We start from the raw sequence: 13695 nt of genomic DNA on the forward strand, positions 1-13695 counted from the left end.
GGAGTAAGTAGTAGGGAGGAGGAGGCACTCACTGTTAATGGATCTGTGACCGTGTACCCTCTTTTTAGTGTGGTAATTGGAAGACAGCACAAGGCAGTAATTTGGATGGGAATTCATCTTCCTTCTTGCAAGAGAGGATTCTAATAACTCATTGTCAAAGCCGAGACATAGACTCAACCTCTTCGAAAAGGTATGTCATTATACAACATCAGTCCACATACTCTAGGCATCCTGAATAGTTTTATAATTTGCAGAATGCTCTCTTTGAGTCAAGTCTAATTAAAATGAATCCCATGGGCTCTCCAAATATTGCTTTTAATATTTTGGTCCATCAGCTAAGGTCTTTAAATCTTTTGCTGTAGCAATGTCTGTGGTAATAGGATTTGACTTCTATCTAGCGAGTGAATTAGAAGATTTGTTCCTTACCCAGCTCATTACACACACACACACACACACACACACATACACACACACACACACACACACCTAGAAGCATCACTAACTGGCTTTTGAACCATCGCATGGGGAGACTACAGGCCCTAGGATCACAAAGGTGAAATTCTACTTCACCATAGTCAACATTTAATTCAAACTGGTGCTGAACAGCAATGAATGAACACTATTTCTCTGAGGTTAGGATTTCTGCCATTGCTCACATTTCTACTACTGTTAGTATTTATATTACCTTTACAAAGAACTCCAGTTTGAATTCCTTTACCAAAAGAAAACTTTATGTTGAAATTGATTATGCAAGGATATTGCCTATCTCTGTCTCTTTATTAACAGTTAACGCAATATCCCTAAGACTTGTCTTTTATTCAGGCATCAGGTTTTAAGACAGCTCCTCTATGCTCTTTGCCCTACCTGTGCCTGAACATGAGGGTTAAATACACCTACCAAGGATTTTACTAACTTTAAAATATTGTATTTATATACCCAAAATTAGGTCTTGTTAATAAAGCACATGCTATGTAACTTGCACATTACCAAAAATATGCGTTCCCAGATGAATTAAGAGGGAAAATGTTTAAAATGTAAGAGTCCAGTGGGAAAGATTGCATGTTGCTCATCCAAGAATGAGAAACCTTAGGTTGAAGACTCTTTTGTTCTATACAACTACATTTATCGTAGATGTTTAGCTCTTTAGTGGATCCCCGTTTTTTCTTATTTTTGGTTTCTGAAAGAGCATTTAGTGTAAGTATAATCTGCTTTATCAACCCAGTATTTTTTATAAAACTTTATATTTATAAAATAATTTTAAAGTGATTTTTTTTTACAAAAGGACCCATTACTAAATAAAGAACACTGTGCAAATAAAGTGTATTTAAATGTGAAGTTTTAACAGTTCAGATTTGTACACTTTTTGGGAACTTTCTGTTTTTTTGTAAAGAGAGACAGCCCTATATCATTGAATAAAGCGACTTTTTGAGATTAGACTTGGAGTATTTCTCATGCAGTAAACTATAATCTTATTCTCCCAAAATTGTAATAGATTTTATCTTTTTAAAATGACTTTACTGAAGCAGAGGGGAAGGAGGTGATCAATTTGTTTAATATGAAGAAATATCTTTATTGCTAATACAGTGTCCTTTTGAATATCTTCCACATCTTAGACCCCAATAAAAATTCCTTTTATTTATTTATTTTTTATTTCAGTAGCCCTATGACTACCTTATATAGGGATATTGTAAGAATAAATGAGTTAAAATAGCTTTGAAGTACCTCAGGACAAAGGCGCTATGAAAATGCAAAATGATATCAATGTTAATTATTTCTTTGAATCTTGATCATTTTCTTCCCACCTCTTATACAAAGTATATCTCACTTACTGCCTGAAGCAATCTCTTTTAGAACCATTGCCTTCTGGAAGAGCTGAATATGACCCTAGTTCCCACATATTTATTGATTCTCAGAGAATAACATCCACTGATGTGGGTGACTTGCAGGGTTCATGCCTAAACTTGAGCAGAACTTGCCTCTTCTCCTGGATCAGGAAAAGCCTACAGTTGTTTTAAAAATATACCATTAAGTATGATTCCATCAGGATTTCATAAACAAGTAATAGTAGTTGCTTTTGGATTAGCCCTAGGGACAGATTCTTCATTTTTGTGCCCTCGTAAAACAAACTCAAAACTTGGTCAAGAATCTTCATGACTTAATTTATTTGAATCAAAGGATAGGGTCATTTGGCCCCCATTTTGTTTGTCCATCTCAAGTATTTTCCCACTATATTTTGATCTGTAAAGAAACAACACTGCCTCATGTCTGTCTGTCTCTCTCTCTCTCTCTTTCTCTCTTGCCACTTTACAATCCTCAGGAAAGTGTGGTATATAAATAAACATTTTCAAACATTTATTGTGCATTTATTATGTGTTGGGCACTGAGTTTCTCTGTGTTAGGCACTGAGTTCTCTTTAACGATGTTAATACCAGTTTTCGATAAGCTTGAGCCAATAAGAATTTAGTAAAATTTAAAAATTTTTTCTTTTTAAATATGAATTAAAAGGCAAATGTTTTAGAGAATTTAGAAAAAAAAACTTCTTACTAAGTACAAGAAAATAAAAGTCTTACATGTGCTTCAAAGATGTAAGGCATATATACCTTATGAGGAAAGTGAAGAAAATATTCAAAAATAAAGTTGAAATATTAGTACAATGAATACCTCTATAATCACCTGCTATATTCAACAGTTGTAAACTTTTTGCTGTATTTGTCCATCTATATGTATTTCTTTCTGAACTACGTGTAGGTCATAGACAAAATGATATTTCATGCCTAAATAATTCAGTGCACATCTAAGAATAAGGACATTCATTCTCCTATTTAACCACAATACTTTTATTATACCTAAGAAAATGAACAGTAATTCCTTAATATCATCTAATATCTAGCCCATATCTAACTTTTTCCATTTGTCCTCCAAATGCCTTCCATACCTTTTAGGGAAAAAAAAATACCTGCATCTGATTTTTAAAAAAGAAAGCACATTTTTGCATTTGACTTTTATGTTATTTTATTTGACATTGAATTTTTTTTTTAAAGGTTAGACCAGTTGTCTTGTGGAATGTTCCAAATTCTGGATTTGTTGTTGCCTCATGGTACCATTTAATTTCTTTCTTTACCCCTGTATTTCCCATAAACTCCATGTTAGGACTAAAGCATTGATTAGATTTCTGTTGAGCATTTGTTACAAGGTGCTCCATGTTGCATCTCATCAGGAGGCACATAATGCCACGCTGTCCCTTTATTCGTGATACTCAGTTTGATCATGGCTTAAGGTAGCAATCTCACTCCAGGGACCTCTCTAATGTATAGGTATCTTTTTCTCCTTTGCAACTAACAAGTAATCAGAGCAGGTGGCGTTCTGGCACAGTGGTAATATCCTATTTCCCAACAAAATTCACCAGTGACTTTAGATGATAATCCTTGCATAGATTAGCTATTCTGTTAATGGTCATAAACATTTTAGTACTTTTTGAAGAAGGATTAGACAAACAAATTTATCATTATCAGCAGCAACAGCAGATTTTAAGTATATAGGTTCAGGTAATAACAACAACAATGATAATAAAAATTAACACTTATTGAATGCTTGCTGTGGAGCCAGACAGTCGAGGTTTGAGGCCAATCTTTCAGTTCTAACTGGGCCATTGGGATAAGTTACTTAGTCTTTCTGTGTCTTAGTTTCTTAAGCTATAAAATGAGAGTAATAATGGCACCTATCTCATTATATTGTTTTGAAGGTTAAATAATTTATATATAGAAAGTTCCTAAAAGAGTGTCTGTTATTTGCTACATACCGGTTGACACTTTCCAAGTATTCACTCATTTGCTTCTCATATGGCACAATGGAGTAGGTGCTTCTTTCACAAGTGAGAAAACTGAGGTACAGAGATGTTAGGTAACTTGTACAAGGTTACTTAACTAGTTATGTGGTAGAGGCCAGATTTAAATCCAGGTGGTCTGATTCCAGAGCATTCTCTCTAAAGACTGGCACATGTAATGAGAAGTGACACAAATGACACTAAATGGAAATCAGTAACAGGAGCCCCCAAACCCCAACCACCACCACCTAGGTTTTTAAGTTATTGAAAATCTGGGTGTGTTGCTACCAAAATATATTTTTTATTTTTTTCATCTGAATTATAGCACTCTATTAAGCATAGATGAGTTTACCTATTGCATTTATATAGCTTAAGGCTCTATATAAGAAACTTTAAACATAAAAGATAATACTAGGAACTGAGAAATGTAGAACGATGAGGAATAGGAAGGAAAAAACTGAAAGGAATAATAATAGGAGAGGATAGTTATGAGACTTTAGAGCCCTGAGACACAAGATGATATTTTGATATAGTCAAGGGAGGAAAATCCTTCTCATTTTTCACTTTCCTGTACTGTAAAAGGTTTTACCACTAAAACACAAGATTTATGAAACACCACATTGGATTTCTTTATAGGACAATGGATGAGTCTTGTTAGAAGGTAACATCCCTAATTGATTATCTCAAACATTCCGTAAATCAGTCTATGGCTTCTGAAATATAACTGTACACAGAAAAAGCCTTACAGGCTGGGTATTGGTCCAAAACACTTCGTTAACATTACATAAGGGTTCCAGTGCTGTCTTACTTGTTCCTTGATTGCCATTGCAGAAAACTTTCAAGTGTATTGTCTAAAGAGAACTAAAAATGAATGAAAAAAAAATCCAAGATGAATCATGTTTTTATGCATTTCTAAAATAGTCATTGCTAAATTGGTTCTGCCTTTTTATGTTTGTTTGTTTGTTTTTGTTTTTTAATGAAAGGCAGCCTAATTGGTCAATTGATCATGAATATTACTTTTTCATTTGTTTTTCTCCACACCTTCCTTCCAGAACCACAGGTTTAATGTGGCAGCCTACAAGTGGTTTATGATTTGTGTCTTTGCCTGGTGCTTTACGAGAAAACACTGAACCAATCTGCTGAGATCTCAGTAGGAACTCAGTAAATTATAAGTAGATAGTTCTATTAAATACGATTTTAAAGAAAAGTCTTTTTAAATAACTAAGAAATATTACTAGGGAAGTACACAGAAAAAATCTGGTTGATTTGTAATTTAAAATTTGTATTTATTATTTATAGGTCACAGATTTTTAGCATGTTATATAGCAAAAATGTGAGGTCAGATTTGCTCCCCTCTCCTAAAAAGATTTATATTCTAAAAATATGGACTATTAAATCAGTAAGGCTAGCAGGAAAATCTCAACCATACGCTAAATCTAAGAAAGTTGTCATATTTTAATACATTATATAAACTCTTTAAGTTGATCATAAATATGTTGATATCCAGCACAGCACATAGGTTCTTACTAGCGGTGGTGAAGTGGGGGTGGAGAGGAGTGTCAGAGACATATTTACAAAGTTGAAGAAAGCTATAGAAATTCTTCCCAGGGAGGAAAGATGTGCCTAGCAATCATGCACACACTCCTTTACACAGAATTTCCAATGATTTATGGATTTCCAGAGTCCATCCATATATCCTCAAAAGGAAAAATTTCCTTTATTTAGAGATTTGTCGTCTTTTTCCCTGAGCCTTCTAAAGCTTTAAAAAGAGTTTTCACACATTATCTCATTTGATCTGGCTGTGATCTTTGAGGTAGACAGACCACATATTTTACCTCTCATGTTGCAGAGTGGGAAAAGCAAAGCTCGCGGTTTAAGCAACTTGCTCGAGGTAATTTTGCTAACGTAGGCCAAGGCAGTACCAAGCCTGTTAAGTTGTAACCCAGGGCTCCTTCTACTACACTGGTTTGGGCACAGCATTCTGGAGACACAAGAACCCTTAACAAAAATCTGAATCTGGAAATCTGAATTCTGGCTCTATTGGAAACTACCTATGTGCTTTTGAACAAGGCATTGTAAACTCTCTGGGCCTCAGTTTTCTTCTTGGTCAAGTGAGAGGTTAGATCACATGTTCTCTAAAGCCCTTTTGGCTCTGTTGTAAACTACCTAATCCCACTGGGTCTAAGAACTGAAATGACTTTTTCTATGATAAATGGCAAGACCTCTTAACACTTCCCTGTAGGTCATAAGTGCTGGCATCCAATTCATATGGGTTCCTTTGCAATGTCCAAATCCTGTTAGAAACTATAAACATCAATAGTGCTTTGATGGGTTCTTTGTGTGTTGTTCTGCTGGTTGCTTCATTTTCCTGCAGGGCTGACTGTCTCACACCAATTTTGCTGTAACTCTGCTCTGCATCAGACAGACATAACACAATATTTTATTATCCCTCTTGGGTAGTTCAGCATATAATATGGAAATAAATAATGCTGATAGACCTATTTTGGGCTGATAGACCTTATCCTTCTAAAAAGGCTATTCCTCGTGAAGGACCCAAACCTTCTACCTGATTTTTTCATTATTAAGGGTTATTTTTATATTTCTTTAACATCCCTGAAATGTGCTTGGAAATTTGAGACTCATGAGAGGGCCTGCCACACTGAACACAGAAGCCCTGGGACAAGAAAGGCGTGACCAAGCTTTTGGAGGTATTTGGAGAATCTTTGAGTCAGTATAATTAGGACACATTTGAATGTTAGCATTTGTTTCAGATTTATAAAAAGTGTCCATAGCATATGCTGCCAAGTACATAAAATCCATGATATAGTCCCAGTTTAATTCTGAGTCTCTTCGGGAAGCTAAAACAAGCAGAAAATTCTCATGCTCCATATGTCAGTAAACTAGAGTTTTATAACATCAATTGTCAAACCATGGAATCGCAGAACCAAGGGTCTGCTACACATCGTAGGAATCCCTGCTTTTGGCCTTTGTACTAACCGAGCCAAATACCATTAGCGTGGTCAGGCTAGCTACCTCAGTAACCAGAAAGATGGCAATCTCTCTTTGTGATTTTCAGCTGATAGGAAATTTGGGACCCTGTTTCTCAGTCATTTTGCTCTTTGAATTTTTTAAAAGAACTTCAGGCTGGTGAATGGAGTTATATCTACTTCTTACAGAGAAGTGTATGATTTACTCTATACCGTGTCAGGTCATTGGACTGTGGGAGGTAATAATGTCCAGGGATAAGCATGAAGTTAGTCCTATGGTCTGTGTTTTATTTTCTGGCTCGTGGATGACTCCGTGTGTCCCATACACTCCTCTGTCCTAGAGTGAAATGACACTGTTCTTCAACCGGCTACATAACAGATTTAGGAAGAAACAGGCACTGTTACCCTGAAAGCATTTTTATATTTTTGATAAAATATAAATACTCAATATTTCATTTACAAAATGCATAACATGGAGCTTTCTTATTTAATTAAGCCCATTTTATGAAATTTCTGTCTCCTAGACCAATATTGTTAAGTAGACCACTAATTCATTTTTTAAAAGATTTTATTTGTTCATTATAGAAAGGCGAGAGAGAGAGAAAGGGGGAGGAGCAGGAAGTATCAACTCCCATATGTGCCTTGACCAGGCAAGTCCAGGGTCTGGAACCAGTGATCTCAGTGTTCCAGGTTGCTGCTTTATTCACTGCACCACCACATGTCAGGCCTACTAATTCATCTTTTAACCAGATACTGTGTGATGTTGTGACTTGGCACTTGGTACCCTATAAATATCCAAATAAAGTAGAAAGGGAGGGTGAAGTCAAAGGATCTCCCAGCTAGAGAGTAATTCCCAGACCTGGAACAAGCAAGATGAACTCTTAGAATGTCAACTCAGTTTTTCTCCAGCATGGAAACACAACTTCTATTTTAAAATGCAAAATGTCATGAAAAGTAAGTTTTACTAGATAGCCGACTCTGTCAGCTCCTATTATTTTATAAAGTGAAAGTTCAATTAGGTGTTATTATCATCAAGAGAATAAGCAGTAATGCTTTGTCATGTAGATGCTATAAAAAATTACCTGTCTGTTTACTTTAATCCATCTTTTGGCTCCTGTCAACAGACATCCCCTCAAGTCCCTAATTCACTATACCCAGATATACTGAGAACATGTAGGGTAATAAAAACAAAAACAAAACTGGGTCCTTTTCCCTAAGGAACTAACAAGCTCTTAGGGAAACTGGGACAAACAGAAGAAAATGCTACTGTAGTGCAAAATTCATGATGAGGAGATAACAGAGTAAGTGGTTCAAGGTGGGGCTTTGTAGAGAGGGCTTCCTGAAGGAGGTGCACCTGCAGGCAGAGGGAGATGGCTTGTCAAAGACTCATAAATGCATCCACAAATATACACATTTCAAGAAAACCACAGGAACAGTCTTCTTCACTGATGATCTATTTATTTTGCAAATGATAGGGTTGAGGAGGCTCTTGTGATTTTTTTCCCTCTTTGGGATCTATAAATTAAACTTCTGCTACTGAAAACTGTACCTCAAGCTCTTTTTCCAGAAAGATTGCTCTTCTCTCACTTTTAATTATGCCCCTAAGTCTTCTTTTCCAAATACAAATATCCTTCATTCTTTTAACTAACTCTCCTATGATGTGGTTTTCATCATTTTAAATGTTCACTTCTGCCAGACTTCAATTTAAAGCCCCTTCTAATTCATGGTGCTCAGAATGGGACAGAGCTCTCCAAATGCAGAACACCATGGAGTAGCAGCCTCCCTTGATGTATACCTTATACTTCTGTTAATATAACCAAGATTGCATAAGCCTTTTTGGCATTCATGTCACACTGCTTGCTGACTCATAGTGAAATTGTGGTCAACTAAAACCAGTGAGTTCCCATGCACTTCTATTAAGCCACATCTTTCTATTCTGTATCTAGGCACAGAGGTTTAAATGTAGAGAAATTTATCCCTTTTATACTTAAACATAATGGTAACAACCTATCAAAATATTTCAAGGCCTGACCTGTGGTGGCGCAGTAGATAAAGCGTCTACCTGGAATGTTGAGGTTGCCAGTTTGAAACCCTGGGCTTGCCTGGTCAAGGCACATACAGGAAGCAACTACTATGAGTTCATGCCTCCTACTTCTGCCTCCCTCCCCCCAAAAAAAGTCAAGTAAAATCCAAAAAAAAAAAATTTTTTTAATATTTCAGACTTAGTATATTATTAGTTCTCCCTCCCAGCAGGTGAGTGCATACTTATTTGCTATGAGGTCATAGCTAGTCTCCTGCTGGGTCTCTGGAAGAGGCCTCCAAAGAGTCAGGATTTGCTTATCTCCTTCCTATTGATAAATTGTCTGCAACCTTGGACAAATCTACATCCTTAGACAAACTAATGAGCCTCAGCCTTCCTAACTGTAAAATAGGAGCAAATATGAATGGCCATTTCTTTCCCAAAGATACGCAACAAGGAGTCAGATGTCTACAAAACTCTTAAGTAAAAGTTACTCAGTCAGTATATATGAGAGGAAGAAATATGTATTTTAAGCTCTCGGCAGTTTTCAGAAGATTTGATTATTCTTATGACTATACAATACAGTAAATAACAATTATTTTCACAACTGTTTTAAAGTTACTGAGTTATCTTATTTGGAATTATAGTAACATCATGTGATGTCAGTACAATTTCAGCACACAATTATTTGTAACTTGTATAAACACCATAGGTATATCTTTTATTGCAAGGCCCTATTTTAAAGTGATTCTCCTCTCTTAATGCCCTTCCTCAGATCCATCCTCCTGCCTAGCCTTTATCATTAGTAAAACAAAGACTACAAAGACCTTGAAGTTTAGGTTTTCATCAGACTTTCAGAAACCTCTAAAAGTCATGCCAAACTAGCTTAGCAGTTCATAAATTTTTCATTCCTGACCAAAGCAGAGAACCCACAGGTAATTTATATAAATTATATTTTCAAGCTAATAGTAATGCCACATACCTGTGAGCAGTTTCATTCATTATAGAAAGGTGCACAAAGCATCCACATTTTTCTAATCTGCCATTTTAATGCAAATTTTAATGTTGCTGTCATGGCCTTAACACTTAACCCACTATCTACTTTGTGTGGTAATACAACATTTACAAAAGTTCATTTGATGCTTATTAAGAGTTTAGAGTTATTAAAATTTTACCAGATTTAAACATTCTATATATATTCAGCTACTTCTCAAAGTATATATAATTGGCTCTGAAATACTCTTTCCTTTCTGGGTTATTGTAGAATAGGGATTTGCAACAGGGGGTGACTTTGACAGCCCCCCTTCCCTGCCAGGGACATTTGTTAATGCCCAGAGACATTTCTGATTGTCACAATTTGAGTTGGGGGGTTGCTACTGGCATCTGGTGGGTAGAGGCCAGCAATGCTGCTAAGGACTGTACAATGCATTGGACAGCCCCCACAGCAAAGACTTACCCAGCCCTAAATGTCAATAGTAACAAGGTTGAAAGGCCCTCTTATAGAGATACATGGTTTGTAGAGAAAGAATCAGATGTGCAACCATGCATAACAGAATACATAGGAAAATGGAGCCATGTCATGTCGTGAAGTGGCCGGGCAAAGAATAGACTGGCAGCTTGCCTGAGTGATGATAGTGGAGGCTTGGGAAGAAGGGAGTTGAAAATCCAGTCACAGGTGGAGAGAGGCATCTAGGACAGGTAATCAGCTGTAAGTAATGGCCGGGGCTCAGAGACTGCACATAGGGAATTGTGGGTCTAAGAGACATAAAGGTCCTAGAGTGATACTACATATAATCTCAAAATCATGAGAGACTTGGAAAACAAGAAAGGATTTCAGGTGTTAGCATAGGAGTATACGGTGGATTTCAGGTAAATCCAGTAAGACATGGACTTCAGAGCAAGGAAGAGTCCCACTTGTTAGAATTGAGACACCTCACAGCCAGGCCAGCAATAGAGGTGACTGCGCACAGAGTTAGCGGAGCTTTCAGCTAGAGTGAGCTTCTTAAATCCCGAGAAATGCTTGGTGTTGGGTTTGCAGTATGGTTCACCTGCAGGAAGGGGTGAAGTGCTTCCAGCTATGGAGATAGGAGGACAAGAAGCAATCTGGCTCCTGACTCTGGGCTGAAAAATCTCAGGATAAGAACTGGAATAGAACTTGAGAGTCCCTCCAGGTTATTTCCCTATTGCAGTGTACCTAAATCATTTTAGAAAGATTATATACTCTTCAAATGTAAAATTTCCAGAGAAACATTTCTTAAGGACCTGTGTTGATGCCTAATCCAATCTAAACCAAAACTTTTTCTGCATTCCATCCCTAAATCCCCTTACTGAAATGTAAATTGACTCTTTTATCCTACCATGCATATAGGAGGCTTTCTAACATTCAGTAATGGTAAATAACAGAAACTGCCTCCACAGCTAGAAGGCCCAGCCTTCCCTTCTCTGGGCTAAAGACTCTCAATTTCATTAGCATGTCACCCTTAGTCTCTGCCCAACCTCTTATCCCTTTGTTAGTCTCTGTGCCCTCTCCAAGTTTTGTCTGCTTATGATAGTCATCACCAATACGTATTTATTAGATATATGGCTCTGGCAGGGTAGCTTAGTTGTTACAGCATCGTCCTGATATGCCAAGGTTGTGGGTTTGATCTCTGGTCTAGGCACATACAAGAATTAATCAATGAGTATATAAATAAGTGGACTAACAAATCAATGTGTTTCTCTCTCTCTCTGTCCCTCTCTCTTCCTCTTCCTCTCTCCTGCTAAAATTAATTTTTTTTAAATCTAAATATATACTGTCTGGAGACTGCACTTTGACCATGGAAAGGAAAGCAAAGAAAGCAAAATATCAAAGAATATATATGGTTTGGTTGGTTTTTATTATTCTTTCTTTTTTCTCCTAGGAGTTGTCAATCTTTGCCAAGTTCATAGTCTAGTTGGAGCAATAATCCTTAGGCTAAGTTCCATTGTAACATTTTGTTCTCCTGCAACCACCAGCACTGTGGCCCTCAGAAAAGGACAGTGAAGTATATTATCATATAAAATAGCTCTGATAAAATGGGGATAAATGCATTTGCTCAGTTCCAGAAAAGGCATTATACTGCCATGTGAATTTTGTTTCAAATGAGCTGCAAAACCAAGTTCTTTTCCACAGAAAGGGATTTATTCAACAGAATTCACTCACTTTACTGCAACTGGATTAATTCCATTTCACATCATGTCTCTTAAGTAGAAAAGTAAACTGATTTGCAGCAGGCTAAATGGATATGTTGATGCATTCAACGTCAGTAAGATTTATGCTGGCTAGATTACAGCCATCATGGTTGGCCGATTGTTTTAGCTTCTATAAAGTAGTTGCAAAAGTGCAACCACTTCAGTATGTACACTGAAAACAGCTTACAATAGATTGGGGATGTTGCAGAATGAGAGAGAGTGCAGATGTGGGAAATGAAATGAGTGTTCTTCCCCTTATTTGAGCTAGAACCACTCTTCTGCTCTTCAATGGTATAAAAAATAATCATTTTATTCTATACCCTTGTTCTAAAAGCCACCATTTTAGATTTTTGCATTATGTTTCACATGGCACTCCTCAAGATATTGTGGTTGAGCAGGTACTGGCTGCGGGCTTACTGTTTGCTCAGCACTGTGCTGAGTACCACCTGGTAGTGGACCACACCCTCGACTCACTCCATCCTCTACTCTCTGTTATACACTGTCTCTTCTGCATCACTCTCCATTTCCACAGACACCATCTCATCAGCTTCCCAGAACTCTCAGTCTCTATCTTGAGACCCTTCTTTTCATTTCTCCTGAATTGCTGATTTTATCCTGGCTTATACTTCTAACACAAAAGGCTACTAGTGGAAAATTTTCTGATTTCTATAGGTAGTAGTTTCTATAACTAGTAGTTACTGTACTTTCAAAGGAAATAGCTTGTGGAGATGAGCCTGTGGTGTCACAGGGCTGTTATATGAATTAAATGTAATAATATATATAAAAAAAGCCACTTGTAATGTGTAACATGCTTCCCAAAGGTAAATTATTACCATATTGTATGATGTTAGGGTTAACAAAGCATCTGGGTGATATGTTAAAATTCAGTAAAACTGAGTGGCACAGTTGAAAAAGAAAATGAGAGAATTGGAGGCATTGACCCATCCATTGGTAAGCTAGAAACATTCAACATTTCTTACAGCAAAAACACTCTCCTTCCACTGAGAACCTGTGCTCTGGTCCAAGGATCATGTCTGCTCACTATTTTGGGACAAGCCCTTCATTCTTGCTTGAGCTTCTCCATCTTCCACATAGTCACCTTCCAAAATCCCTGCCAACCTTCAAGGTCAAGCCCCATACCTACCCCCTCTCCCCAGCTCTTCCCCAGCACTCATGTCAGCCTTATGGTAGAATTATTTATGTGGTTATTGATCTCCCTGAATTGACAGTGACCTACTGAAGGGCATATGCCAGGCCCTCCCCTCCCTCCTTGAGTAAGAGCTCAAAGTAGAGTGGCCGTAGGATAAAGGAAAAAACTCCATGGACCAAAAATGTCCACAAAAAGGTTTTCTTCCCAGAGGCTGGTCTCAGGCATGGAATTGTTCTTGGGTGAGCAAACTGCTGGGAAGAAAGGCCCCTCTGAAATGGAACAGGGTCTATTAAATAGACTCATAAAAACCCTATGAGTGGTAAGTACATGGAAGCTCTGGTTTTTGCTTCTCCATTCTTTTCTGTACATTTAAATGCTTTTTATTTTAAAATAATCATAAATATCGCTTCTCGGCCTTTTGGCTAAGATCAAGTGTAGTAAAAATAATCATAAATAGACCCTATCTTATTTAAAAATTAGTGGGTTGAGTAGCTTTCAATGTAAC

At 37.1% G+C, this 13695-nt stretch overlaps 1 protein-coding gene and 1 pseudogene across 2 annotated transcripts in view; both read left to right on the top strand.

The window, feature by feature from the left end:
• Window positions 1–13695, top strand: part of GRAP2 (GRB2 related adaptor protein 2) — a 74827-nt gene continuing 61132 nt past the window's right edge. For both annotated transcript variants that reach the window (XM_066358472.1, XM_066358469.1), the window contains exon 1: window positions 1–190. The gene's annotated coding sequence lies outside the window, so the exon portion shown is untranslated. The remainder of the gene's footprint in view (window positions 191–13695) is intronic.
• On the top strand, window positions 13593–13654 carry LOC136390094 (U2 spliceosomal RNA; annotated as a pseudogene).

Source organism: Saccopteryx leptura, chromosome 1 (assembly GCF_036850995.1).
Source record: "Saccopteryx leptura isolate mSacLep1 chromosome 1, mSacLep1_pri_phased_curated, whole genome shotgun sequence".
NCBI classification, from domain to species: Eukaryota; Metazoa; Chordata; class Mammalia; order Chiroptera; family Emballonuridae; genus Saccopteryx; species Saccopteryx leptura.